Source organism: Capra hircus, chromosome 14 (assembly GCF_001704415.2).
Source record: "Capra hircus breed San Clemente chromosome 14, ASM170441v1, whole genome shotgun sequence".
In the NCBI taxonomy this organism is placed as follows: domain Eukaryota; kingdom Metazoa; phylum Chordata; class Mammalia; order Artiodactyla; family Bovidae; genus Capra; species Capra hircus.
The window spans coordinates 42,194,825-42,222,209 of record NC_030821.1 but is presented as its reverse complement, the minus strand read 5'-3'; the positions used below and the strand labels follow the sequence as shown (position 1 = coordinate 42,222,209).

Below are 27,385 nucleotides of genomic sequence, written 5' to 3'. Positions count from 1 at the left end.
ACGTTACTAAATGCAGAGTCTATTGAAATAGATGGAATTGGAGAATTTATTTAAAGGATTTGCCGTATGTCCCTTTTACACCTGTCTCTGTGGGATTGATCACTTTACTGGTTGCCCTGAAATAACATCACTTTTCTGAGTGTTTCCACCTATAAAATAATACTCTTAAACCTCTTTTTATTGATTGATTAAAAACAACAACCCAGCACCACTCTTGGCTAAGTATGAATGGTTTCAGGGAGCAGAGGACAAAAACAGCACTGCCTTGTGAATGCATCATCTTTTGTTTGGTGACAAACAAGGACGATCCAGACATTGTGTGTGTGTGTTTTCCTGTAAGTTTCTGGTGGTACTGAGTAAAAAGACACCCTCCCTTAGGATCAGTTGAAAGTCTTCTGCTTAACTCTGTTGTTATTTTGCCTGACTTCCCAAGCTAGTAATGTTTTTATCCCATCCCCTTATGGGTGTGGTACAGGTAAAAGTGTTCATTAAATGGCAAATAACACTTTTATAGGGGAAAAAGCTTTGCAGATGTAATGAATACGTGCAAGTGTTGAATCTTATTTGTCACATACCTTGGCTTGACTTCTTCTGAACCCTAATTACTGGATAAGTTATTTTCTGCAGTTTGTTTACTGGATTGGCCTGGTTGTCTTGGTTCATGTACAATGGGAACAGATTCATTTCTATGATGAATAACTTGGTAACTTATTAAAAACTTCTTTTGTCCAGAGGATATTAAAATTCAGAAAATATTGCAAACCATTAGTCACTGTAACAAGCTCTAATATGATTGCAAAATCCATTTTGCAAGTGTTATCTATTGATTTATACTAGAAATCAGTGATAACTATACTATCAGGAGGCACCCGGCGATTATGATACCTGCGACTCTTCAAATATGCTTTCAAACTATAAACAGACCACAAAAAGAGCAGAATGTGGCTATCTGGGGCAGGTGGAGGCATTATTTATTTGGGTTGGCCTGCCACTATTTGTTTGGGCTGTTTCTTGAAGTTCAAATGCTGGATTGATGTACTGAGCGTGAAAACCTAAAGTCGTGGTGTGAGAATTTGTAACATTGTGCCTGTGATGTTGGTGCTCTGTGGATCAATAACGAAAGCATTAGATTTGGGTTACACAATTTGAGGGGAGTGCAGGCCCTCGCATAAGATGGAAAACGTCTAAGTTGATGGTATTGAAAACAGAATAGAATGATTATAATTCATCGCTTTTACAGCAACAGCTGACAGCTGTTCAATTGTCAACTTTTCTTCTGTTGATACTTTATCTATTAAAACTTTTAGAATACCTGGGAGAAAAAAAAAACACATTAAGTTTGTATAAATAATAGATCTCGACCCTGGGAGCTATATAGAATATTCATGAACTGTGCTTATATTCACACAGCTCTAACACTTTAAATTAACATGTTGTGAATAGAAGATATAAATATACAAATTTTTCTGCTTTATTAATCTCATGTGGGAAGCTAAAGAAAGGTAGAGCATTCCTGCTGATTTTCTCAGGAAAGGCTATTTAGTCTCATTGCCGGACAATTATTTACATGTGTGTATGTGCGTGTTAAGTTTATCCATGAATATGGACTGACTACCCTCACTGTCTGCAGAGCAATTTGCTAGGTGCCAGGGTTACCCTTGAAGTTCTCTTTCAGAGAGGGCTGGATTTTGTCTTTGATTGTATAACAACCAGATGAGATAGAACTTGCTTATGAATAGGTCCTTAAAGCAGAGAGAGCTTGAGATACCAGAACCAAAGGCTATATGTTCTCTCTTTTAAATTTTTATCTATTTCATTTTTGGCCGTGCTGAATCTTCATTGCCGTGTGGGCTTTGTTCTAGTTGCAGTGAGTGGGGGCTACTCTCTAGTTGCGGTGCTCAGGCTTCTCGTTGCAGCGGTTTCTCTTGTGGAATACAGGCTCTAGGGTGCTGAGACTTCAGTAGTGTGGCTCCCAGGCTCTCGAGCACAGGCTCAATAGCTGAGGTGCACAGGCTTAGTTGCTCTGCATTATATGTGGTCTTCCTGGATCAGGACTGACCCTGTGTCTCATGCACTTGCAGGCAGATCCTTTACCACTGAGCCATCTGGGAAGCCCAGCTATATATACTCTTACCTTCAAAATGTTGTGTCATATACAAATTAACTCTCCCCACCATCTTCTTTATTATCTCTTAAATACCTAAGTGTCCTTGTGAGGTAATGTCTCCAAATGGTCAGCAAACAAATAAAAACACACTGTGAACAAGCTTACCTTGAATTAAAAAGATTAAAGAAATAAATATTGGAGCCATTGAAACTCAGTATTGGGCAGCTGGACTCTATTATTTTGCATCAGCCTTCAAAGAGCATTTATTCATTCTAGCAGTCACTAGAAAAAATTCTTCCAGAGTAGCAGTGTGTTGAGGATGCAGTTTCTAAACTGATTCACAGAAACCATGTGTCAGATCCAGAGGATTTTGAAGAGCAGTAATGAGGACATTAGCAAGCTTGGTCAGCCTGTGTAGGCAAAATAAAATTGCTCTATAAGTAACATTAATTGCTTTTAAATGAGACCCTAACAAATTGGCCTAGGCCTGGAAAAAATGATGGTTTATAATATGGTGAAAATATTAAAATTGGACTTAAAACAGTGAGCTAATGACTAGACAATAATTGCTTATATAAAATTCATTTTCATTAGGAGTTTAATTATACATCATTTTGCATTGTGAATTATTCAGACTTTAAGGGAAAGTGACAAGTAGCATTGAAAAGACAGATAAATACATGGCTGGGAGAAAAACAGTTCTTCTCATTGACAGCATATTGATTCATAACACTCCCAAATGTGGGGATGTGTCAGGGCAATTTGAATGGGCCACTTTACCTCTGGCATGGTCAACCTGAAGCAGTCTTACCTCAAAGAAGTGTGTGTCCTTATTCCAGTTTAAGGAGGTTAGAGGTTAAAGGTTAAGGGGTAGCTTAAAACATCATCTGCCTAGCTGCTTAACTCTAACCTGATCAATTTAATGAAAATCTGTTTTACAGATGTTGTTTTAATGTATTTGGCAGGATTTAAGCAGCTTTAACATTAGACGTATGCTAGTAAAAATTATTTCTTTATTTGACCAGAACAACACCTTTCCTTTCATGTTTAAGGTAGAAGGCTTGTGGGTTATGGTATTTTGGCAAAGAACCCAGAGGCAGAATGTGTTGATGATCTTTCCATATGGGCTCCAAAAAAAAAAAAAAAAAGGAATACCTTTATGTCTATTGCTAACGATGACTACAAAAACAAACAAAGCTGCGTTCGTTTTTTTGGCAGTTCTTTTCCTTAGGATTTTTTGTAAAGGAATTTTGTTATTGTGAAGAAAAGCTTGCTCGTTTCTTCAAGCAAACTTCTCTGAAACATTAGGCACTATTCAAATTTTGATCTTATTTTTCCTCCAGAAATTTGAATGATGAAGCAAAATTGGGCTAAGAAATTTAAACAATAAATTGAAACTGCAGATTGCACTTAATCTTCTCTTTTAATGTCTGAAAGTATATTTAAAATGAGGTTAATAAGTACTGAATATATGAAGTGAAAGTGTTAGTCACTCGTTTGTGTTGACTCTTTGTGACCCCATGGACTGTAGCCCACCAGGCTCCTCTGTCCATGAAATTCTCCAGGCAAGAATACTGGAGTGGGTGGCCATTCCCTTCTCCGAAGGATCTTTCCAACCCAGGAATCAAACCCAGGTCTTCTACATTGCAGGCAGATTGTTTTCCATCTGAGCCACCAGGGGAGCCCCTGTGTGTGTGTATCTATGTCTGTATAATGCCAAAACAGTGTTCTCAGCTAACCACTTTATTAGATTTGATTATATTTTTCTAATTTCACGCCTTTGCATCCTCTACAAATTCCTGCCAATTGATATTCACATAATGAGTCCTCAATAAATATTCGTAAGATGAATAATGGACTGATGCATATATTGAGAAATGTATTAAAGAAACTACTTCCAACCCTCATTAAAAAATGCACTGCAATTTAGTCTACCCCCCTAAGTGATCCCAATCCTTTTCTAAAGTGTCCAGTAGAAAGATGTAGTGAAAACCACTGAGCACTCCACATTCCAACTGAAAACAAACAAGACTCTGGTGATATTTCAGATTCACAGCTTACCTTATTCTTGCCTTAGAATGGCTGAAACTTTTCTGGCCAGCTGATTGGTTGACTGCCATCCTGTGCTGGGTGTGCAAATACGCTTGCCACACCTGTGCTTCAGCTGCTTTTATATGTATTTTTAAATGAGGTGTTCACAGCTTCACTGGATCAAAGTTAAAAGCTTAATTATACTAGTCTTTTTTTTTCTTCTTGCATCTGCTAGTTGTGAAGGAGAATCATCTGTCTGAATTCCATAAGGCTGTTTTCATATTTGGATTTCAAATTGGCTGAGGGCAGTGAATGAATCTCCCGTCTCCATGGTGAGCAAAGGAAGACACGTGGGATTTAGTCCTACGTGACTTTTAGTGTAACAGTCCCACAAGGAACATTTTTGGAGTTTTCTCATTACCCATGTTATGGATGAAAGAATCCAGGTTAAGAACTAAAATCAAGGTGTGGGGGAGGGTCACAGAAGAGAATGCAAAAAAAAAAAAAAAACTAGATTGGGTAGTGTATATGGCAAGGAAATAAAAAATGATATAATTAGCTTCACCTGCCTTTTACGTTTTTTTTTTTAAACTGGTAGGAAATATAATAATCTGATCAGTTTGGAATTAACAAAGAATCATAAGCATTTTCATTTCAATAGGCCTGAGACCAACTTTGCAATTTAAAATCAAATATACCCGATATGTACCATTTCAATTATTGAACTGTCATTGTCCGGGTGTGATGGTAAAAGAGGTCAGGAGATTGTGTGGTACCTATTTGCATAAAAGTCATTGTGTAAAAGGAAACTGGAATATGTGTGTGTATCTAAAAAACCAAAACAGGTTTTTCTTTATCTTATTCTAGTCATTTGTTTAGATAAAGAAAGCTGTTTTCAGAGATAAACAAAAGTTATTCTTTTCTGCTGCTAAACATTAACCTGAATATGGAAATTTTTGCACTTTTTGCATTAGTTTCATATTTCTGTTCCTTTCAAGGTTGAATTTCAGTGTGAAATTTAATTCCAGCTGCAGGATTTATTTTTTTTTTAAGTAATCACAACTCAAATTATTTTATTGTATTTTCATATAAAAAGCAAGGCAGAGGCTGAAAAAGTTCCTGTAGTAGAACAATACATGCTGGCTTAATGCTTATAATAAATACACAGATCAAATAGAGATCAGCTGGTTAGCTAATAGCAACTAATAAATCACTAGTATTTTCAGATCACAATGTAACTGGCCAGACCTACTACTTCGTCTACTTCGGTTTTTAAGCTTGATATTTACTGAAGCACACCATGTGTTAGAACATGGCTACTCCAGCACAAATGTGCATTCACAAGGCAAGAAATATGTATTACAGTATGAGTTGAAAACTCTCTTTGTATTCCAGTAGGGAAAAAAGGATAAAAAATATCTGTTTATCCAAATACACTCTCTCTCTCTCTCTCTCTCTCTCTATATATATATATATATATATATATATATATATTTCTGTATTTATATATTAATATAGAAAGATACACACACCTATAGATACACATTGATACATGTCAATCTGTAGAAGGATGACTTTAGGCCAGGTATTCGCAACTTATTACATCCATGTCAGGAGAGATAAAACAGTATTGCATGTGTGGAACTGTTACCAAACCCAAACAAAATTTAAAGAAAGCAAATCGTGTCACTGGGACTCCCTGATTTTATTTTTGACGTGTCTTTCCTTAACTGGTCCTGCCATATCCCCACACATCAGGCACTCACCGTTATCTCTTCTTTCTTTGCTGAAATCTTTACTGTTTTCTCCTACCTAGATCTTCTCTTCATGGATATACTCTGTGTTGAGAGATCACCCATCTAATTCCCCAAAGAAAACGAGCATCCTTTTAATTAAGGGGGAAGGACACCTTTCTGTAAAAGCAGAGTAGTGCATTAAAAGGTGTAAATGACTGTCAGGTTTTTTCCCAGAGTGCATTTGGTTTTAACTGAACCACTTAATCTGGATGAATTTCTAATGTGTGAGGGGGAACCAGTTGTTGTGTCAGGTATGGGGATGTGGAGGGTGGTGGCCCACCCTAACAGCTTCCTTCATCTCCCTCCTTCTAAACATACACACACACACACACACACACACACACACACACACACACACACACACACACCACATATCACACCCAACCTCCACCTCAGAAAAGTAGTAAAATGTGGCACTACCATTAATTTACCGCAGGACCATGTCAACTCAGACTTTGGGATTTATGTTACAGTGTTTGTATAAGTTGTGCTCATTGTCTCATGTGAAGTGTAGAAAGTGTTAGTCACTCAGTAATGTCTGTCTCTGCGACCCCATGGGCTATAGCCCACTAGCCTCCTCTGTCCATGGGATTTTCCAGGCAAGAATACTGAAGTGGGTTGCCATTTCCTTCTCCAGGGGATCTTCCTGACCCAGGGATAGAACCCATGTCTCCTGCATTTAACCCAGAGTTGTAAATCCGTATGTATCTCCCACCCTGAGATCATTTTAGGAAATGCAGACAGAGTTTATATCTCATGATGAATGTGCTCTCCCCACTAGTTTCTTTGGCTTCCATGTAATCGTCCTTGTTAGTGGAGCTTGTTTAACCGAAATGCTTGCGTGGGTGCTGGGATGCCATGCAGTAAGGCGGCCAAAGTCATACGTTAAGCAGGCCTCGTGCTGCTGAAAGGGTCTTGGCCTCGGGTGGAGCGAGGAGGAGCTGGCATGTGCATAATGATTGCGATTCTGCTTCCAAAACATCTGGCCTGCCTGAGTTCTACTGGAAATGCTTTACCAAGTTTGCCTGAAGTCTGAGCCTGTGCTCAGGCTGAGTTCAATTAGACGTGGAGATTTGTTCATTATTCAGATAATTCAAGCCTTCAAAAGGCACTTCTTTCACCCCCGAATTATCAGTGTATTTCCGGAGACCTTATGGTGATATGATTCATTCAAAAGAAGAGCAACAGTTGGAGGTACAGCCCCCAAGAACCTGCTGGGAGACATCTTCATAGATTGTATAACCAAGGAGCAACGTGGTGATTGATGTTCTGTTTGCAGAATACCCAAATGACATCCCAAGTCTTACTTCTGATAAATACAGAAACATTCATTGAACACTTTGTTTGGACTGGGTTTTTAAATGTCTCTGTTTATGGAGATAGCCCCATTAATGAGGAAGGATACAAACCATGTTCTCTAAGGTAATGCTTTCTAGATGACTCTGTCCTTCCAATGTGGCAGAGCCTTTAACCAAATTAAGGGTTGAATCCATATACTAAATCCTAAAGAAAATAAACCCTGAATATTCGTTGGAAGGACCGATTCTGAAGCTGAAGCTCCAATACTTTGGCCACTTGCTGTGAAGAGCCGGCTCGTTGAAAAAGACCCTGTTGCTGGGAAAGATAGAAGGCAAAATGAGAAGGGGGTGGCAGAGGATGAGATGGTTAGATAGCATCACAGACTCAATGGACGTGAATTTGAGCAAACTCTGGGAGATAGTGAAGGACAGGAATGCATGGCATGCTGCAGCCCATGGGCTCTCAGAGAATCTAGCAGGACTTAGCGACTAAACAACAACAATCATATACTAGCCCTCAAAAGCTTCCATGTTTTTATTCATCAATGGTTGGTCAAAAGGCTAGGTGTGATTGCTTTCTTGGGTCATCAGTAGCTGTAGAACAATACGTCTTGGCTGACTCATTGCTCTTTTGCAATGTAAGACTTTGTGAGTCAGTTTCAGACAAAGGTTATGGTGGGAATTACAGAGTGAACTAGAGCTTCTCTTTTAGTTGGAAGATTCATGTTGTTCTTCAAACATGAGGATGGTGCTACATCCTTCTTTAAATATGAGGATGATGCAATTCCTAGAAAATGAAAAAGAAAACAATTTGCTAAAGATGCAAAATGTGTCAAATTACAACTTCAGTCAATTCCCTTTTAGAACAAAGATGTAACTTAGAGTCTTACTTAGAGTCTTAGAGACTGAGTTCCGTTTACAATGCTATTGATGAGAATTCTACTTAAAGGTAAATTATTGTGACGACAGTTCTGTTGTCACTGATAGTAACTACTATATGTGGTTAACAGACCATTTCACTTAGTTTTATAATACTTTATTAATATTCTAGGTTTCTTTAAAGGAGAAGTACTTTTGCAGCTTTGAATATAATACATATATTAAATATGTATATGTAAATATAAATGTGTATTGAGGTCATATTATTATTTTATTGATACATATTTTTCTAAAGACTTTCTTTCATTGGAAATATTTGGAAGCATAGAATATACTATGGGCTTCCCTGGTGGCTCAACCTGTAAAGAATCCACCTGCAATGTGGGAGACCTGGGTTCAGTTCCTGGTTGGGAAGATCTCCTGGAGAAGGGAACAGCTACCCATTCTAGTATTCTTACCTGGAGAATTCTATGGACAGAGGAGCCTGGCAGGCTACAGTCCATATGGTCACAAAGAATCAGACATGACTGAGCGACTTTCACTTCACTTCACTTCATCTGTCTTTGGGCTTCCCTCGTGGCTCAAACAGTAAAGAATTTGCCTGCAATGTCAGAGACTTGGGTTCAGTCCCTGGGTTGGAAAGATCCCCTGGAGAAGAGCATGACAACCCACTCCAGTATTCTTGCCTGGAGAATCCCACGGACTGAGGAGTCTGGTGGGCTATAGTCCATGGGGTTGCAAAGAGTCGGACATGACTGAGCTACTAACACTTTCAGGTTGAATCTTCCATACTGTTGGGCTTCCCTCCTAGCTCCTTCGGTAAAGAATCTGTCTGCAGTGCAGGAGACCCAGGTTCTTTTCCTGAGTCAGGAAGGTCCCCTGGAGAAGGGAATGGCTACCCACTCCAGTATTCTTGCCTGGAGAATTCCATGGACAGAAGAGCTGGTGGGCTGCAGTCCACAGAGTCACACAGAGTCAGACAGCACTGAGTGACTTTAAAAAAAAATTCACTTGGGAGTCCACTTTCATCCCTTCTAGTGACAGATTATTTTTAAGATCCTGTAATTGTGATGTACGGAGAAGGCGATGGCACCCACTGCAGTACTCTTGCCAGGAAAATCCCATGGATGGAGGAGCCTCGTGGGCTGTAGTCCATGGGGTCGAGAAGAGTTGGACATGACTGAGCGACTTCACTTTCACTTTTCACTTTCCTGCATTGGAGAAGGAAATGGCAACCTACTCCAGGGTTCTTGCCTGGAGAATCCCAGGGACGGGGGAGCCTCGTGGGCTGCCGTCTATGGGGTCACACAGAGTTGGACACGACTGAAGCGACTTAGCAGCAGCAGTAATTGTGATGTAACAAAAGACTTCAGTAGTAGGGTTTACATCCACAAAAGCAGTCAGCTAGCATAATGCAGCAGCAGCAGCATGATGAACTTACAGCTTTTGGGAGCATCTCCAAACTGGAAAGGAGACACAGCTGTTTAAAACTGTTACCTGTTTACTGTCACAACATAATTCTTTCCCTTTAAAGAAACTTCCTTTTCCTGACATTTTGGGGGTGCTTGGTATATTAAATAGAAAGGACTTATAGAATATTTATCACTTCGAGTGCCTGAGCTCTCAGTGCTTGCAAGTTAAGCACCTTCAGAAGCTGCCTTAATTCATGCAGGTCACCAGGGTAGTTCAGCAGTAATGTACTAAATGGTACCCCGCTGACCTGAAAGAGGGAATGTGCCTCCCTAAGCATTTAACTTCCTCCACAGCAACAAGTAAAAGCACAGTCTAGTCTCTACCCAGGAGCCCAGTCTTCTCTTCCCTTTTCCCAACATCCTTATAACTACTGGAGGAAGTCCTATTCATTTGCTATGTACCTAGCATTTTAAAAGATAATCTTGTTTTGAATTTTTTTTTAACTTGTATCTTCTACTTCTTACTTTGATCCCTTTCATTCCAAGTTTCCAGGAATTTTCTTTCCACCATAGGTTTCTTTCTTTCTTTTTAAAATCTCTTTATCCTTTATTTTTATTTATTTATTTTGGCTGCACTGGGTCTCTGTTGCTGCACTCAGGCTTTGCTAGTTGCAGCGAGTGGGGGCTACTTTCTAGTTTTGGTGCACAGGCTTCTCATTTTGGTGGCTTCTCTCGTAAAGCACAGGCTCTGGGTGCATGGACTTCAGTAGCTGCAGCACGCAGGCTCAGTAGTTGTGGCTCCCAGGCTTAGTTGCTCCGCAACATGTGGGATCTTCCCGGACCAGGGGTCAAACCTGTGTCTTCTGCATTGGCAGATGGATCCTTAATCACGAGAACGCCAGGGCAGTCCACCACTGTAGGTTTCTAATGCACTCCCCCCTTCCTCCTTCTCCTCCTTGAGAATTTCTAATGATTCCAGAGAACTGGTCCACATCTTTTTAGAACCATTGACATGAACTTAAACATCTGCTGGATCATGGAAAAAGCAAGAGAATTCCAGAAAAAACATCTATTTCTGTTTTATTGACTATACCAAAGCCTTTGACTGTGTAGATCACAATAAACTGTGGAAAATTCTGAGAGAGATGGGAATACCAGACCACCTGACCTGCCTCTTGAGATAGCTATATGCAGGTCAGGAAGCAACAGTTAGAAGTGGACATGGAACTACATACTGGTTCCACATAGGAAAAGGAGTACGTCAAGGCTGTATATTGTCACCCTGCTTATTTAACTTATATGCAGAGTACATCATGAGAAATGCTGGACTGGAAGAAACACAAGCTGGAATCAAGATTGCCGGGAGAAATATCAATAACCTCAGATATGCAGATGACACCATCCTTATGGCAGAAAGTGAAGAGGAACTAAAAAGCCTCTTGATGAAAGTGAAAGAGGAGAGTGAAAAGTTGGCTTAAAGCTCAACATTCAGAAAATGAAGATCATGGCATCCCGTCCCATCAGTTCATGGGAAATAGATGGGGAAACAGTGTTAACAGTGTCAGACTTTATTTTTGGGGGCTCCAAAATCACTGCAGATGGTGACTGCAGCCATGAAATTAAAAGACGCTTACTCCTTGGAAGAAAAGTTATGACCAACCTAGATAGCATATTCAAAAGCAGAGACATTAGTTTGCAGACTAAGGTCCGTCTAGTCAAGGCTATGGTTTTTCCTGTGGTCATGTATGGATGTGAGAGTTGGACTGTGAAGAAAGCTGAGCACCGAAGAATTGATGCTTTTGAACTGTGGTGTTGGAGAAGACTCTTGAGAGTCCCTTGGACTGCAAGGAGATCCAACCAGTCCATTCTGAAGGAGATCAGCCCTGGGATTTCTTTGGAAGGAATGATACTAAAGCTGAAGCTCCAGTACTTTGGCTGCCTCATGCAAAGAGTTGACTCATTGGAAAAGACTCTGATGCTGGGAGGGATTGGGGGCAGGAGGAGAAGGGGACGACAGAGGATGAGATGGCTGGATGGCATCACTGACTCAATGGATGCGAATCTGAGTGAACTCCGGGAGTTGTTGATGGACAGGGAGGCCTGGCATGCTGCAATTCATGGGGTCGCAAAGAGTCGAACATGACTGAGCGCCTGAACTCAACTGAACCGAACTGAAAGATGCTTGAGGAAATCTTTGCCTTCCTGAATCTGGCTTCCAATCCTGCAAAAAAAAAAAATTCTCAGTCATTGACACTGCTGTAGTTGAGTATATTCAGTGATTAATAATCTTTTAATGAAAAGTAAGAATAGTTTCAATTGTTGAAGTGACAGAACTATTGGCAGGAGAGACTCCCAATATCGGTAGCCAGTGTGTGTAAAGGATGTAAGGACATTTTGATAATTATGGTGGGCAGTATCTTTCAAAGACTTCCAATATTTCTCACTATTGCTTTGGCAGGCCTGCAGAGAACACTAGCATGTGTCCTTAGGGCCTGAAGTCATTCATTGTTCAGTTGTGGGGAATCTGATAACAAGTCTAATTGCCATCACTTCTGAAAGAGTGTTTGTTTACAAAATATCTCCTTTAAAGTGAAAGTGTTCCTCAATCAATTGTGTCAACTCTTGCAACCCCATGGACTGTACTCCACCAGGCTCCTCTGTCCATGGAATTCTCCAGCCAAGAATACTGGAGTGGGGTGCCATTCCCTTCTTTAGGGGATCTCCTGACCCAGGAGCCGAACCCGTGTCTCCTGCATTGTCAGGCAGGTTCTTTACCATCTGAGCCACCTTAAACTCAATATATCATACCTTAAACTTAGCACTTACCACTGAGTAACAGGGTGAGGGACACCAGACATGATGGAAGGGGAGAATGACTCCCCAGTTTACACCAAATAAATATTGTTGTTTTCTATTTTTATTTATTTATTTTTTAAATTGGAGTATAGCTGCTTTACAATGGTGTATTAGTTTCTACTCTACAAGAAAATGAATCAGCTATATGTTTACATACACACCTTCTTTTTTGGATTTCCTTTGCAATTAGGGTCAACACAGAGCACTGAGTAGAGTTTCCTGAGCTATGTATAGTAGGTTCTCATTAGTTATGTACTTTACACATAGTATCAATAGTGCATATATGTCAGTCTGAATCTCCCAATTCATCCCACTCTTGCTTTCCCTCTTTATGTCCGTAAGTTTGTTCTCTGTCTTTTAAAAAATAAAATTAATATGCTAAAATGGGAAATGCATAAACAGTGGAATATACCTCTCAGAATTGATTTCATTTGGTGAATTGGTACTATACAAACTTTGGAAGAGAGAAAACGCTCTCATCCTTAGTATGAGATGCTATCACTACTATGTAAACAGAGGTCCCTCAATGTCCTTTGAGAAAGAATTTGGATAAAAGCAAGTTCTGGTTTAATTTATTTGTTTGTGGTTTATTGTAATTTTTATTAGCAAATTAAGTAATTAAAAAAACACATTTGGATGGAACAATTGTACCAAGTTTTTCCATGATGAATATTTCCTGAGAAGATACTCCCCGGGCTTATAACCAAATTCCTTAAAAATAGATCCAAAGAGAGTTCACAAATAACTTTTTTTCCCAGAAAAATAGAGAGTTTGACTCTGTTAATTCCTTAAATATTAGAACAACTAAGATGAGTTTTATGAAGCACTCTGTAGTTTTTGCAGTATTCATTCTTAACTTGGCAATAGAATTACCATCTTTAAAGTCATAAACGCAAAAATCTCTTCCTATTGCTTAATTGTGTCCACATTTACTTAGATGTATATTTCAAAAGGGCTTCCCACGTGGTGGTAGTAGTAAAGAACCTGCTTGCCAATGCAGGAGAGATAAGAGATGCAGGTTTGATGCCTGGGTCGGGAAGATCCCCTGGAGGAGGGCATGGTAACCCACTCCAGTATCCTTGCCTGGAGAATGCCATGGACTAGGAGTCTGGTGGGCTGCAGTCCAGAGGGCACTCATTGTGCTGACAATGAGTCAGACACAACTGAAGTGACTTAGCATGAACGCACGCATGTTTCAAAATAGACTCTCAGGTATAATATTTACTTTCAAGTTCCTGTAGCAAGTACTAGGTCATTCTATTTCTTCCAGTAGAACCATGGCTACCCCTTTAAATGTAATGGCTTTGTAACTTATTGTAAAAGCATTGATACAGAAGTACATTGAAATTGATTTTTTTTCAAGTCTGTTAACACTTTTCTAAAAAGTGAACCGTTTAATTCTTTAGCAGTGAGTATAGAAGAATGTGGATATGTTTCAGTTCTCATGTGTTTGGTCATTAAAAAGGCAAAATGCCAGTATTCCAATGATGTTTTCAGTATGTATCCAAGGAGACCTATTTATGCCTATTTTGCTCAAACACTGGAACAAATTGCATGCACACGTGTATGTGTGTGGAGGGGGGGAGGTGGAGAGACAGAGAGAGAGGAGTCAGAATACAGTATCCTAAGACTTATTTTAAAAACTGATGGAGATTTTGAGTTAATCATTAATGCCCACTTATTTTGTTTTACAGTAGATCACAGAAATCTCTTCCTGCCCATTGTAAGTGTTCTCAGTCTCTAGAGATAATAAACCTTTGATGATGTTGTGCAAGATTCGTCAACAAGCCCTGAAATCAGTCTTGTATGTACACATGACTAATCAAAGTTTCAAGAAACAGGATGCATGCATGCTCAGTCACTTCATTCGCCCATGGGATTCTCCAAGCAAGAGTACTGGAGTGGGTTGTCATGCCCTCCTCCAGGGAATCTTCTTGACTCAGGGACTGAACCCACATCTCCTACATTGCAGGCAGATTGTTTTACCCACTGAGCCACCTAGGAAGCCCCAGGGAATAGGATGTGAATTGGTAAAAGTGATAGGCGATAGGTGCTCCAGAAAGTCAATGGCCTCCACTGATGTGGAGGCTCCTTTAGAAGGCCTTACAGAAGGGAGGTCCTGGTTCCACTATTAGAGCAGGTATCTTTTTACAAAGGCTTGAGCACTGTCTTGTGAAAAATCATCTTTTAATGCAAAGAATTTCTTAAAGTAATCTCTATCTAATTAGTACTCTGTTCTTTTCTTTGCCTTCAAGTCACAACAGATACAGCAAGATACTTAGACTCAAAAGGATCCTTGAAGTTCTGGGAATTAGGTAATCAGAACAAATACCTTCTTAAATTGATGAACTCTCAGATGTCCATAGGGGAACATGATAGGATAAGACAGCAATCTCAATAATTAAGCTTGAAATTATTTAGCAAAATGTGAGTAAAAGTCTCAAGAAATCAGTTCTAAAATAGAGAAGGAAGGAACTAATGGAAAAGAAAGAAGAAAGTGAAGTCGCTCAGTCGTGTCCGACTCTTTGCAAGCCCATGGACTGTAGCCTACCAGGCTTCTCCATCCATGGGATTTTCCAGGCAAGGGTGCTGGCATGGGTTGCCATTTCCTTCTACAGGGGATTTTCCTGACCCTGGAATCGAACCTAGGTCTCCCACACTGCAGGCAGGTGCTTTACCCTCTGAGCCACCAGGGAAGCCCAACCTACCATGTGGGCAGGGCAGTGAATGTTGAGGCCGTTATATTCTGCTTGGCTGCTGTGATGTTTTATTTTCAGCAGCTTTATTGAGATATAATTCATGTATCACAAAATTCATCTGTTTAAAGCATCCAATTAATTGTTTTTTAGAATAGTCACAGAATTATGCAGCCATCACCACAATTGATTTTTGAACATTTTCAATATTCCAAAAGAAATCCCATCAGGGGCTTCTCTGGTGGCTCAGAGGTTAAAGCATCTGCCCGCAATGTGGGAGACCCGGGTTCAATCCCTGGGTTGGGAAGATCCCCTGGAGAAGGAAATGGCAACCCATTCCAGTATTCTTGTCTGGAGAATTCCATGGACAGAGAAGCCTGGCGGGCTGCAGTCTATGGGGTCGCAAAGAGTCGGACACGACTGAGCAACTTCACTTCAAAGAAACCCTATGCTATTTATCTCTACCCCCTTCCCACCGCCTGATAATCCCAACCTCCCCAGCCCTGGCCCTTGGCAACCACTAATTACACTCTGTCTATATAGTCTAGAATCATACTATATGTTGTTCTTTGTGACGGGCTTCTTCCACTTAATGTAATGTTTTCAAGAGTCATCTATATTGTGGTATGAGTCAGTATTTTATACCTTTTTATTATGGAATTCCCATGGTATGGATAGACTACATTTTATTTACCCTTTTATCAGTTTATGGGCATTTGAGTTGTTTCAACTTTTTGGCTATTATGAATAATGAAACTGTGAACATTTGTGTATAGGTTTTTGTATGGATATTGCGGATATGTGTTTTCTTTTCTCTTGGGTTTACACCTTCAAGTGGAATTCCTGAAACAACAGTCACTGGTATTAACTGAACTCAGTACTGCTGGTCACTTCTTACTTGTATCTGATCAGCTCCTTTTCCCTTTTCTTTAAAGAATTGTACAAATGTTTATCACTTGAGAATGATAAACTTTTCCTTATTCATCTTTTCCTCCATGGCCAATAAAAGTCCAGTAAGAAAATTAACTTGAACATCTACTGAGTACTTACTAGGTGGCAGATAATCTAAGTTCTTTAAATATATTAACTCTTTTCATTCTAGCAGTAAACCTATATAATTATGCCCATTTTGAAGATGAGGAAACTAAGGCAATAAACACTTAATTGATTCAAGGTTACATAGCTGGTAGCAGTGCCAGCTGGGTCAGGATTTATACTCAGATCGACTGACTCCAGTACCCACAGTCACTCTGTTACAGTGAAGATGCTTTGAGAAGAATGCCTGGATAAGAAGGCCTTGTTTGTGGCAGAAGGGCATGGATGTAAGAGTGACTGTAACAGTTGATCTTGGGGAAGGACAGCCTTTGAGAGGAGAAGAAGTAATGATGAGATAGAGATTTAGAGATTTGGGGAGGAGACAGCGAGGGATGGCAAATTAGAAAAATCACTGATAGCCATATGTAGGTTTTTCTTCTATGTCAGAATATAAACCTTTATCTGGTTGATACAGTGTTCTTTGGTGGTGAATTCTCCATACTGAGTGAAAACTGGTGTATTTTATGATAATTACTGAAACACATTTTGTTAGATTAATGTTCTGTGTTGCTGTTGTTCCTTCGCTCAGTCATGTCTGACTCTGTGACCCCATGGACTGCAGCACTCCAGGCTTCTCTGTCCATGGGCTTTTCCAAACAAGAATGCTGGAATGGGTTGCCATTCCCTTTTTCAGGGGATCTTCCTGGCCCAGTCACTGAACCCAGGTCTCAGGCAGATTCTTGACCATCAGCGCCACCAGGGAAGCAGGCCTAGACTGAAGTTCTAGTGATACACAAAAGCTTGCTTGTCCTCATTGCGCTGTGGTGATGAATAAAACAGACAGAGGCTATATGAAGCCATTCCTGTCTGCAAGAAGCTCTCCAGGTTTTTTAGAAGAAAATACACACCCCTTTTTATCTGTGCTTTATTTTCCCTTGTGAATTGTCTCTGTTAACAGCTTTTCTGAATTCCAGAAGTTTGTAGGGACATTTTTAGTCCTCTGTGTAACACATTTTAGCACTGTTTACTCCTCTGTGTCATTCAGAAAGTTAATATTTAGATTTCCTGTGGTATTTAGGGAAGAAATTAGATTCCTGCCTTGCAGAACTGTGATAAAGTGGCTATTTGTTTCTTCTCAAGTAAAAGATGTCCCATTGTTGAAAAATAATGCACAATAACAGTATAATTTAAATTTTCTCTCCCTCTTGCCTCCCTCTCCCCACTTATATGATGTTTCGTGAGCATGAATTTTACGTTTTCAGGGTGGTAAATATATGGACAAAGGGAAATATTACTTGTTTTGTTTTTTTTTTTTTTTTTGCTAACTAGAAAGATTTTTTTTCTCTTTCTTGATGTAAAAGCATAAATATACTTGTCTCTAAAAGCTAATCTAATTAATCAGTGGAAATGGTTGATATTTTATCTGTAGCTATTTCAAGCATCACCCTATTTTATTTAAACATTTGAAATTGACCTTGGCGTTTTCAATTTCCTGAGACCTTCTGCTTTTCATAAAGCCTATTGACATGGGTAGGGTGAGGTCAGGGCTTGAGCTGCCAGTGTTCCTACCGTTAGAACATAACATTACATAATTTCTTCTTTCTGTTTTACTCTGACCAAAAAAAAAAAAAGTCTTTAAAGAAAAATGAAGCAAGAAAGCATGATAAGCTCCCATGTTATCTCAGGCTTAAAGATTCCCTGGAGCTACTTTCTTGAGTCTAAAACACAATGAGACTAAAAAGACTGGATGACTGTTTTGGCATTTATGTCTAGGAACACTGATGAGCTTAATAAGTCTTGACAAGGTGGGTATCACTTTTGATGCCTTCCTACTGTTAGTATATTGGGAATGGAGTGTGGTGGGAGGTGTGGAGCGATGTTTCAGAGAAAGGCGGTGGAAGATATGCCCATCTATCTCCCTGTGCGTAAGTGCATGTCCAGCTCTTCTGTGACCCTATAGATTGTAGCCCACCAGGCTTCCCAGTGCATTGGATTCTCCAAGCAAGAATACTGGAGTGGGTTGCCATGCCCTCCTCCAGTAGATCTTCCAGACCCAGGGATCGAACCCCTGTCTCTTGCATCTTCTGCTATCTCCCTGTAGTCTTCTATAACTCAAGAAAAGTTTGAAAGAGTTACACATTTTCTGTCTTCAAGTGTCCAGCTGCCTTTCTTGCTCTTTATGTGGTTTTTGGCAAGCATTTTGGTGCCTTAGTTAATATATTAGTAAATGGAGAAAAAAAAAACACTCCAGTGAGTTCTGGAGATCTTAATTAAGGTACAAAAATAGCTTTGAAAATGCATTCTGAGATGAAAGCTTTTCTTATATGTGGAAAATATTACTCATGTCTTGTCAGCACATCTACTCCATTGGCATTGCTTTTTGTACTTGGAGATAACTTCTGCTTTTCTTATTATTGGTAAGATACTTTCCTTTTTAATTTCTGTGAGTGCACTCAGTTACACTGTTATATCCAGGACTTGTCATTCCTGAAAAGCCATTCTTAACTTTCTCTCTCCTGTTGGCCTTCAATTGAAATTTGTTTGAAGAAGAATGTAGCTATACTCATCCACTTGAAAATGGGTAAATATAGCTCCAAGAAAATAACTATTTGTATATCCTTTTATGTGCTTTAAATTTAATACCCATTCTTTCTTAGAAGTTTACCCACAGAAAAGGAACTGTGTCTGACACTTTTAAATACCACTTTTCAAATCTGGCAAGTGTGAATTTGCAAATGAGTAGTGGTAAGTGGAGCTCACACAGCTGAAAACTGAATGCTTAAAGCTTCTGTGTCTGGTGTTAATTTTGCTTCTGTCTTTTGGCTGCTACCACAATTTTTTCATCTATAAAATGGGCTCTGCGTTACCATAATGATTAGAAAGTAGGCATTAACAAATCACTGAGATCTGATTTACTGGTAATCATGTCCATGGTTCTCAGAGCTGAATTTTCCTGAGCTGTAATGAGTATCTCATCTTAAATTGCGGAGATAGTTACACATATTTATCTGGCTTCAGATTTTCCATGGTTTTGGTCAATCAGCAGGTATATATTTACAAATGTTTCTTGAATTTTGCTTGAAGTAGTGTAGTGATCATATGCATGCATGCCTGTTAAATTGCTTCAGTCATGCAACCTGTAGACTGTAGGCTGCCAGGCTCCTCTGTCCATGGGATTCTCCAGATAAGAACACTGGAATGGGTTGCCATGCCCTCCTCCAAGGGATCTTCCTGACTCAGGGTTCAAACTGGTGCTTCTTACGTCTCCTACATTGGCAGGCGGGTTCTTTATCACTAGCGCCACCTGGGAAACCCAGTAACTGTACTATTGTTGTTCAGTCACTCAGTCGTGTCTCATCTTCTGTCACCACCTTCTCCTCCTGCCCTCAATCTTTCCCAGTATCAGGGTCTTTCCTAATGAGTCAGCTCTTGGCATCAAGTGGCCAAAGTATTGGCGCTTCAACTTCAGTGTCAGTCCTTTCACTGAATATTCAGGGTTGATTTCCTTTAGGATTGACTCCTTGATATCCTTGGTATCCAAGGGAGTCTCAAGAGTCTTAAGAGCATTAAGTTCAAAAGCATCAATTCTTAGGCTATCAGTTCTTCCAACTCTCACATCTGTACATGACTATTGGAAAAACCATAGCTTTGACTATACAGGCTTTTGTTGGCAAAGTGATGTCTCTGCCTTTTAATATGCTGTCTAGGTTTATCATAGCTTTTCTGCCAAGGAGCAAGCCTTTTTTTAAAATTCATAACTGCCGTCACCATCTGCAGTAATTTTGGAGCCCAAGAAAATAAAATCTGTCACTGTTTCCATTTTTTCCCCATCTATTTGCCATGAAGTGATGAGACTAGATGCCATGATCTTCTTTTGTTTTTGAATATTGAGTTTTAAGCCAGCTTTTTCACTCTCCTCTTTCACTTTCATCAAGTTTCTCTTCACTTTCTGTCATTAGACTGGTGTCATCTGCATATCTGAGGTTGTTGATATTTCTCAGTAATTGTATATAGAGAAATAACTGAATCACATGTCTGAACGCCCTGTGGTTTATTTATTTATTTGACTAATCATGTCTCTTATTCATTTGAGAGACCACTCTGTCAGGCCCTTTGCTGGAAAGTAAGGATGTTGTGTCAAACAAGACAGACAGAGGCCTTGCTTGGTGGAACTTACAGTTTAGAGTAGTAGACAAACATTAAACACATTCACACATGATGTAAAGAAATAGTTATTTACCATTGTAAACAGATAAGTAGTTGTTTTTGATCTGGAACATGCATTTTTGTCATTAGTACATAGGTATTTGTATAAATCAAACTCTTCCTCTAATCTTGGATGAAAGTGAAGAATTTTTTTTAATATAAATTTTTTTAATTGGAGGCTAATTAACTTTACAATATTGTATTGGTTTTGCCATACATCAACATGAATCTGCCACAGGTATACACGTGTTCCCCATCCTGAACCCCCCTCCTACCTCCCTCCTCATACCGTCTCTCTGGGTCATCCCAGTGCACCAGCCCCAAGCATCCTGTATCATGCATCGAACCTGGACTGGCGATTCGTTTCACATATGATATTATACATGTTTCAATGCCATTCTCCCAAATCATCCCACCCTCACCCTCTCCCACAGAGTCCAAAAGACTATACATCTGTGTCTCTTTTGCTGTCTTGCATACAGGGTTATCGTTACCGTCTTTCTAAATTCCATATATATGCGTTAATATACTGTATTGTTGTTTTTCTTTCTGGCTTACTTCACTCTGTATAATAGCCTCCAGTTTCATCCACCTCATTAGAATTGATTCCAATGTATTCTTTTTTATGGCTGAGTAATACTCCATTGTGTATATGTACCACAGAAAAGTGAAGAATTTGAATGAGAGCCTGTATTGAGGCAGTTACGAAAGTAGCCGGGGCTGAACTGAATTACTTGCATGCTAAGTTGCTTCTGTCATGTCCGACTCTTTGCAATCCTATTGACTTGTACCCCACCAGGCTCCTCTGTCCATGGGATTTTCCAGGCAAGAATACTGGAGTGGCTTGCCATTTCCTTCTCCAGGGGATCTTCCCGACCCAGGGATTGAACCCACATCTCTTATGTCTCCTGCATTGACAGGCAAGTTCTTTACCACTAGCACAACCTGGGAAGTCCTTGAACTGAATTGACTTCACTAGATATTGTCTGTCCTGTAGAAAAAGTCATTTATTTACCAGTGAGATTTGATCAGAATGCAAGCGCTTTCAAACTTTTGGGGCTCACGAAATGTTTTTGTGAAAAGACAATCTAGAAACAGCTACACATCCAGTTGACTGGTTTGTGCAGAGTGTCTGTACAAGTTGAAGCAACTAAAGTTGAACGTGAGATTCCCTGTTACCACTTTTAAAACATAATGGTACCAAGGCCCACTGTCTCTGGGGTGCAGCCAGAAATCCCTTCATTTGAATGGATGATGCTGATTGTCAGTTGGATTTGAGGATCACTGAGCTAGTATACTTTGAAGGTCACTGGGGATCTGAAGATTCCTGAGACAGCGGTGACTGTGGTGGTTGTACCATCCTCAGCTCTGTTAGCATCTGTCCCTCCATGTTCAGAAGAGCAAGCACTCCTGTTTAGTCACCTGTGTTCTCTCCATTCCCACACTGAGACTTTGCTCGAGTCTGTCGATCCTGTATACTCTATCTGAGCAAGTCATGGTAGGCATTGCCCTCTGTCCTGCTCCTGATTTTGCTTCTAAGGACAGGAATCTGACCTCTTTTGATATTAAAAAAAAAAAAATTCAATTTCAGTAGGAAAAATGGCAAACCTTTATAAAGAAAACCTTTCTTCACAAAACAGCTGTTCTTTTGTTGAAAGTCTGGCACTTTTGTGAACTGTCGGGCCAAGAAACCACTCTCCAGATGTTGGTTAAAAAAAAAAGTCTAAGGCCCCTTGATTGAATTTGGTAGGAATATCTTTGCTGGTAAAGTTTTGGAATAACACTTTGCCTCATCACAGTTGCAGAAATCCACTCTCCTTGTACACAAAGATATCCCCAGGCAGCAGATATATAGTCTATTTTCTGAACAGGAATCTTATAGGTCTCTCGAGGGCTGGCGTCCACAGGCCTGCTGGGTTGTACGTTCATTTGTAGCTCACTGTAATGATTCTGCAATTTCTCATTTTCTTGCTATTCTAGGAAGGCAGATTCTCAGGTTTGTTTTTAGAGTTTACTTCCTACCAGCAAATTCCCTCTCTTTTTCTCTCCATATAGGTGGATATAAATAAATGTGTGCATGGTATGTGTGAGGGATGTGTGTGTGTGTAGGTATAGATGTGTGTAAGTATGTATGTGTGTGCATGCTAAGTCCCTTCAGTTGTGTCCAACTTTGTGTGACCCTACAGACACGTGTGCATGCTAAGTCACTTCAGTCGTATCCGACTCCTTCTGACCCTGTGAACCGTAGCCTACCAGGTTCCTCTGTCTGTGGGATTCTCCAGGCAAGAATACTGAAGTGGGTTGCCGTGCCCTTCTCCAAGGAACTTCCCAACTAAGGGATTGAGCCCATGTCTCCTGTACTGCTGACAGGCGGGTTCTTTACCCCTGGCGTGACCATGTGTGTATATATCACTTTATTTTGTTAATGAGAGAGACCATATTTTGTATGGTCTATAATTTGACAATTTTCTTTTAATATCTGTACTTTTCTTTTCTCCCAATATAGCATCTAATTCAGATGCACTGGCAGCTACAATGATAACCACTGCTCAAAAGAAGGAAATAAATATGGTGCCCAATTTCATAAGCAAGAGACTCTACATTGTCAGAACATGTAACTCTGGAAAAGTTACTGTATTAACTGGAGTAAACCAGTGAAACTAACTGGAAAATTTACTTCACTTACACGTTGAAGATTAGGTCTTTGCCTATTTCATAAAGAAGTTCCTTTTTTTGTAGATCAACAGGAAATAATCAAGTCTGTGCTGACCCCTGATCTACTGTAAAATGCCAATACCAAATTGTATCTGAGTTCCACTGGCCATGTAGCCTGTGTCCCTCAAAAAAAAAAAAAAAAAATCCCCCTTCTCATAAACTGAAAGAGCAGGCTAATAAAATAACTTGAGTTATTCCCTTAAAAAAATCAAGCTGATTATTTCAAGGTCTTGCTAATAACTTGATTGGCTTGATCAGTCACTTGGGTCCAGCTGACGCATGTAGATCAATGCAGAATAGAAATTTCCTGCGCTGCCTGGACTGAGCCCTGGGCACTTGGTTGTCTAAGAGTAAGGTTCTGCAAGCACACGTAAGTGTGCTATAAACCTTTGGAGGTTTGTGCTCGAGTAAAAGATGTAGGACAGCGTTATATGTTTGTGTGACCCAGAGCATTTTGTTTTACGATGACAGACATATTATCTGTCTATGCCGGTTTGAATGCAAAGGCATTCCATAGTCATAATCTGTTAATACCAGTTAACAGTGTCACAAATTAAAGCATTAGTGGATTTGTGTTGCTTGAGGAAGCAACTGATATAAAATACCAGGAGGCTGAAAGAGTCGGGTTGTTGATTGTAACATAATTCTACATACCATGGAGTCTCCATGCCGGTGGGTGGCATGACGCCTCTGAACATACCTTCACAGGCAGCGCAAATGAATAGTTCAGTAGGCAAGAAATATATCATTAAGCTGCATTAGTCTGGATACATCCTCAAAGAAAAAAAATGTGGCGACCAAAAGACAACAAAAATCAAAAGAAGATACCCTTTTTTTTACTGAAAAGGATTTTACCACTTAAAAAAAGTCTGTATTGCAGACAAAAAATTCTTCCCTGCATTTGAAGTGTATTTTCTTATATTTAAATTATAGTTGTTTTATAATACTATATTAATTTCTGCTGTATAGCAAAGTGATTCAGTTATATGTACATATATATATGTGTGTGTGTGTGTATACACATTCTTTTTATATTCTTTTCCATTATGGTTTATCACAGAACATTGATAAATATACAATATCAATATATTTAATAATTATATATAATATCAAATATATAGTTATCAATACAGATAATATCCCTGTGCTGTACAGTAGGACCTTGTTGTTTTTGTCTGTGTCTAATAGTTTGCATATGTCAACCCCAAACTCTCCGTCCATCCCTTCCCTACTCCTCTTCCCCAGAAAAAAATGCCTTTTCTACTTTAGTATCATTTTGGGTCTCTACTTAAATAAAAAGCTTAATGATGGTTTTCAAAATATATTTTAATAGGGAATATAGAGACTCCTGTGACAGTGATTTTTGACCAAATCATTAATATTGATACTATCATGAAAGGCGCATAACTCTCTTATCAAGAAACCCTTCACCTGGGAATATGGAAATGATTGGGTAAATTATGGAAGAAACATAAGATTAAATTTCCTCTTTAATTTTTGTAGTGATTTGAAAGAGTAATGCATTTATTACTGTAGCACATTTAGTATTTGTCTAAGCATTTAAATGATTTTTCATATTTCTCCCTTTTTAGTCTAGATTATGGATATATTCCGAGAGAAAGTTATAGGGACAGACAATTACAAAGAATGAGAACCCCTGGTTAAAATTATATGCACATTGAACTACAATGAGGGTATTAAAAGTATTTCATCCCATTTGTAAAATATCTTCCGTGACTATGAAAGGGCAGTATTTTTCCAATTATATCTGCTTTAGCCAGCAAATGGATTACTGTATAAGAACTCCTATAAAGCAAAGAGTCCAAAAATAATTGAAAGTGTAAGGATAGATAAGCTAAGCATATAAAGACCCTAAGCAAACTTCTCTCCATAGCATTCATAGAACAGGGGGGAAAAAAAAAGTTTCTCTTAACTCCCACACAGGTCCAGGTGACCACTTTAAGCCTTAGCAGCTGGATGCTTCTTATTGACAGAGAGTGCCTACTGCATAATTTCTAGCTCAATTCTCCAGTGTCTGGAAGATTGCATTTTGACTCTCCCCAATATTAATAACCAGATTTGATCTAAGGGCTGTCCAAGGTCAGGCAGACGGGCCAGGGCAGCCTGTTTGTCTGTGTGCAGGAACTGTGACATCGACTCAGAGTGACAGGTAGAGGATGGGGGCGGGGAGGCCAGGGTGTTAACCTTCAGGCCACGGAAAGGAGCCTCTTCATGCTGGGAACAAAGAGCCCCAGGAGGCTGTGGGTGCCTCCTCCTACCACCCACCCTCGTGCTCATAATATTTTCCCACACGATACACTGTTGAAGGAATGTGTTTCAGAAGAGGTAAATTATTAAAATCAACTCCATAAAAACACTAACATTTATTTGAAGTCTTGTTCAGAACTTTGATTCAGATTTGACACTGCTTTATATGGATTGATTTTGCACGGCTTTTCCTGTAGGTAAATGAGGCAGCCATGCTGGAGCGTGCTATCTTCATCCCTGAAGCACTCTCTCGGTTTTGCAAGCAATTTAGTACAGGAGCTCTAGAATATGGGGTAAGATATATTTTAGGAACCAGATAAAAAACTCTGGAAGCTCCAGAATTTATAATATTCTACTATAAAACATATCAGATAAACTCCTTTTGGGGGAAAAAAAAAATCTTGCTTGTTTCTGGGTAAAAATTCCTAAGAAGCCATTTGGTTCCTAATTGATTTTCTACGTCAGTTGTTCACTGAATAGATAAGTAGTGCCTGTGATATTTGATTACAGAGCAAGGCACCCATTTAACCTTCTGTTCTTTCCTGGCCAGGATTTCAAATACAATAGAACGTTCCTCCCTGAGGCTCAGCAGGATTAGACAGCTAGCGGTAATCCCTGATACGCTGAAATAGACCTGATAGAACTTCACCTCACTTGTTTAGGATTATGGTCATGAATTCAGCTCACCCAGTAGCATTAACCCTTTTAGGGACTGGGGCTGGAATGCTCTATCAGTAAAAGCAGTCAATAAGCAGAAACCTATTAATACATTTGAAGCCACTACAGCTTGCTTCTTGAGCAAAGCATAGTAATAATTTGAAAGTGAGGACCAATACGTGTTCTACACTGATTTTCCAAAATTTTGCATCTTACATATATATTTTGAGTTTTATGTTACTTTATCTTTTTGCATATAATTTTGTTTCAGAAACTTTATGGAAAGTTCTGGGTTTGTGGAATAGCTTTCTCACCACGGTCATGGTAAAATCATCTTTGAAAGTGAAGGGTAAATGACTTCGTAGAAAGTGGGCCCTTGGTACTCTAGGTTAACTGGAACCACAGCAAGTATGAAAATCCCCAAACCTCATTTTAGCCAGTGGTTTCCAATCTCTGCCTTTTCCTTTCATTAGAACAAATTCTATAGGTTGGCGTTTAATTTTCTCTCCTTCTCCTCTGGGTGATATGAAAATGAGCTAAGAAATGGCCAAGAGGCAGGAAATCAGTGGTTGAAAAGAACTAGTAAAAGGTTTAGTTATAATCCATAAATTGGAAAGTCAGCCCCGTGGTAATCAAGAGATGAAACGAAGGACACAAACTCTTCCAGCGCAGGTGGCTAAGCTGGCCTTTATCATGGTTTTTAAATAATTTACGTTGAAATTTGCTCCTGATAGTATTAGGCCATCAAAATGAGGCCCTCAAACAGTCACAAGTTTGAAATGAGTGATTAGTGACAAGGGACACAGTCCAGGAGACCCCCCGCCCCCTTACCAATTGTTATGAAAGTAATTACCCTGAATCATCTAGGTCTTTCTGTGTGGATGCTTTAAAAATTCATATTCACAACTAGTTCTATTAATTATTGAAATAAGTGATTCTGGTGTAGATGATTAGAACATTCCCCACCATGTTCACAGGTCTTAGAAAAATGTTAAGTTTTATTTGAGAGAGACTTCTCAATAATGTTGTGATGATGACTATGACTTCAATCACCTATGGTCATATTTCAAGGTCAGAGATAATTTCATGCTAAAGCTTTGGTCCATACCCCTCCTTTCCTGAGATATCTTTTGCTAGTGGTTCTTAAAGGGTCTGATGAGAGCAAACATTTGTTTTTATTAAAACATTTTAGTAGAACAAATACAATCACAATAAAAGGACAACTATGAAGAATTGTTGGAAACATTTTCTGTTCTTTACCGCGTTCCCCACCCTACGGATTTATTGCAATGGTAATGACAGCCAATGTCAAGATTGCAAGAGGAGAAGTATGGTGTGTACCTTGTGCCTTGAAGCTTCGCTTTTTGTAAGAACTTCAAAATAAATCTGTGAGTAAATGGATGAGGTTACGGCCGAAGCAATGGCCCTG

The 27,385-nt window shown here is 39.4% G+C and overlaps 1 protein-coding gene across 4 annotated transcripts in view; it reads left to right on the top strand.

The window, feature by feature from the left end:
- The window catches only part of ZFHX4 (zinc finger homeobox 4), a 210,606-nt gene that overhangs the window by 27,278 nt on the left and 155,943 nt on the right, over positions 1-27,385 (top strand). The window lies entirely within an intron of this gene.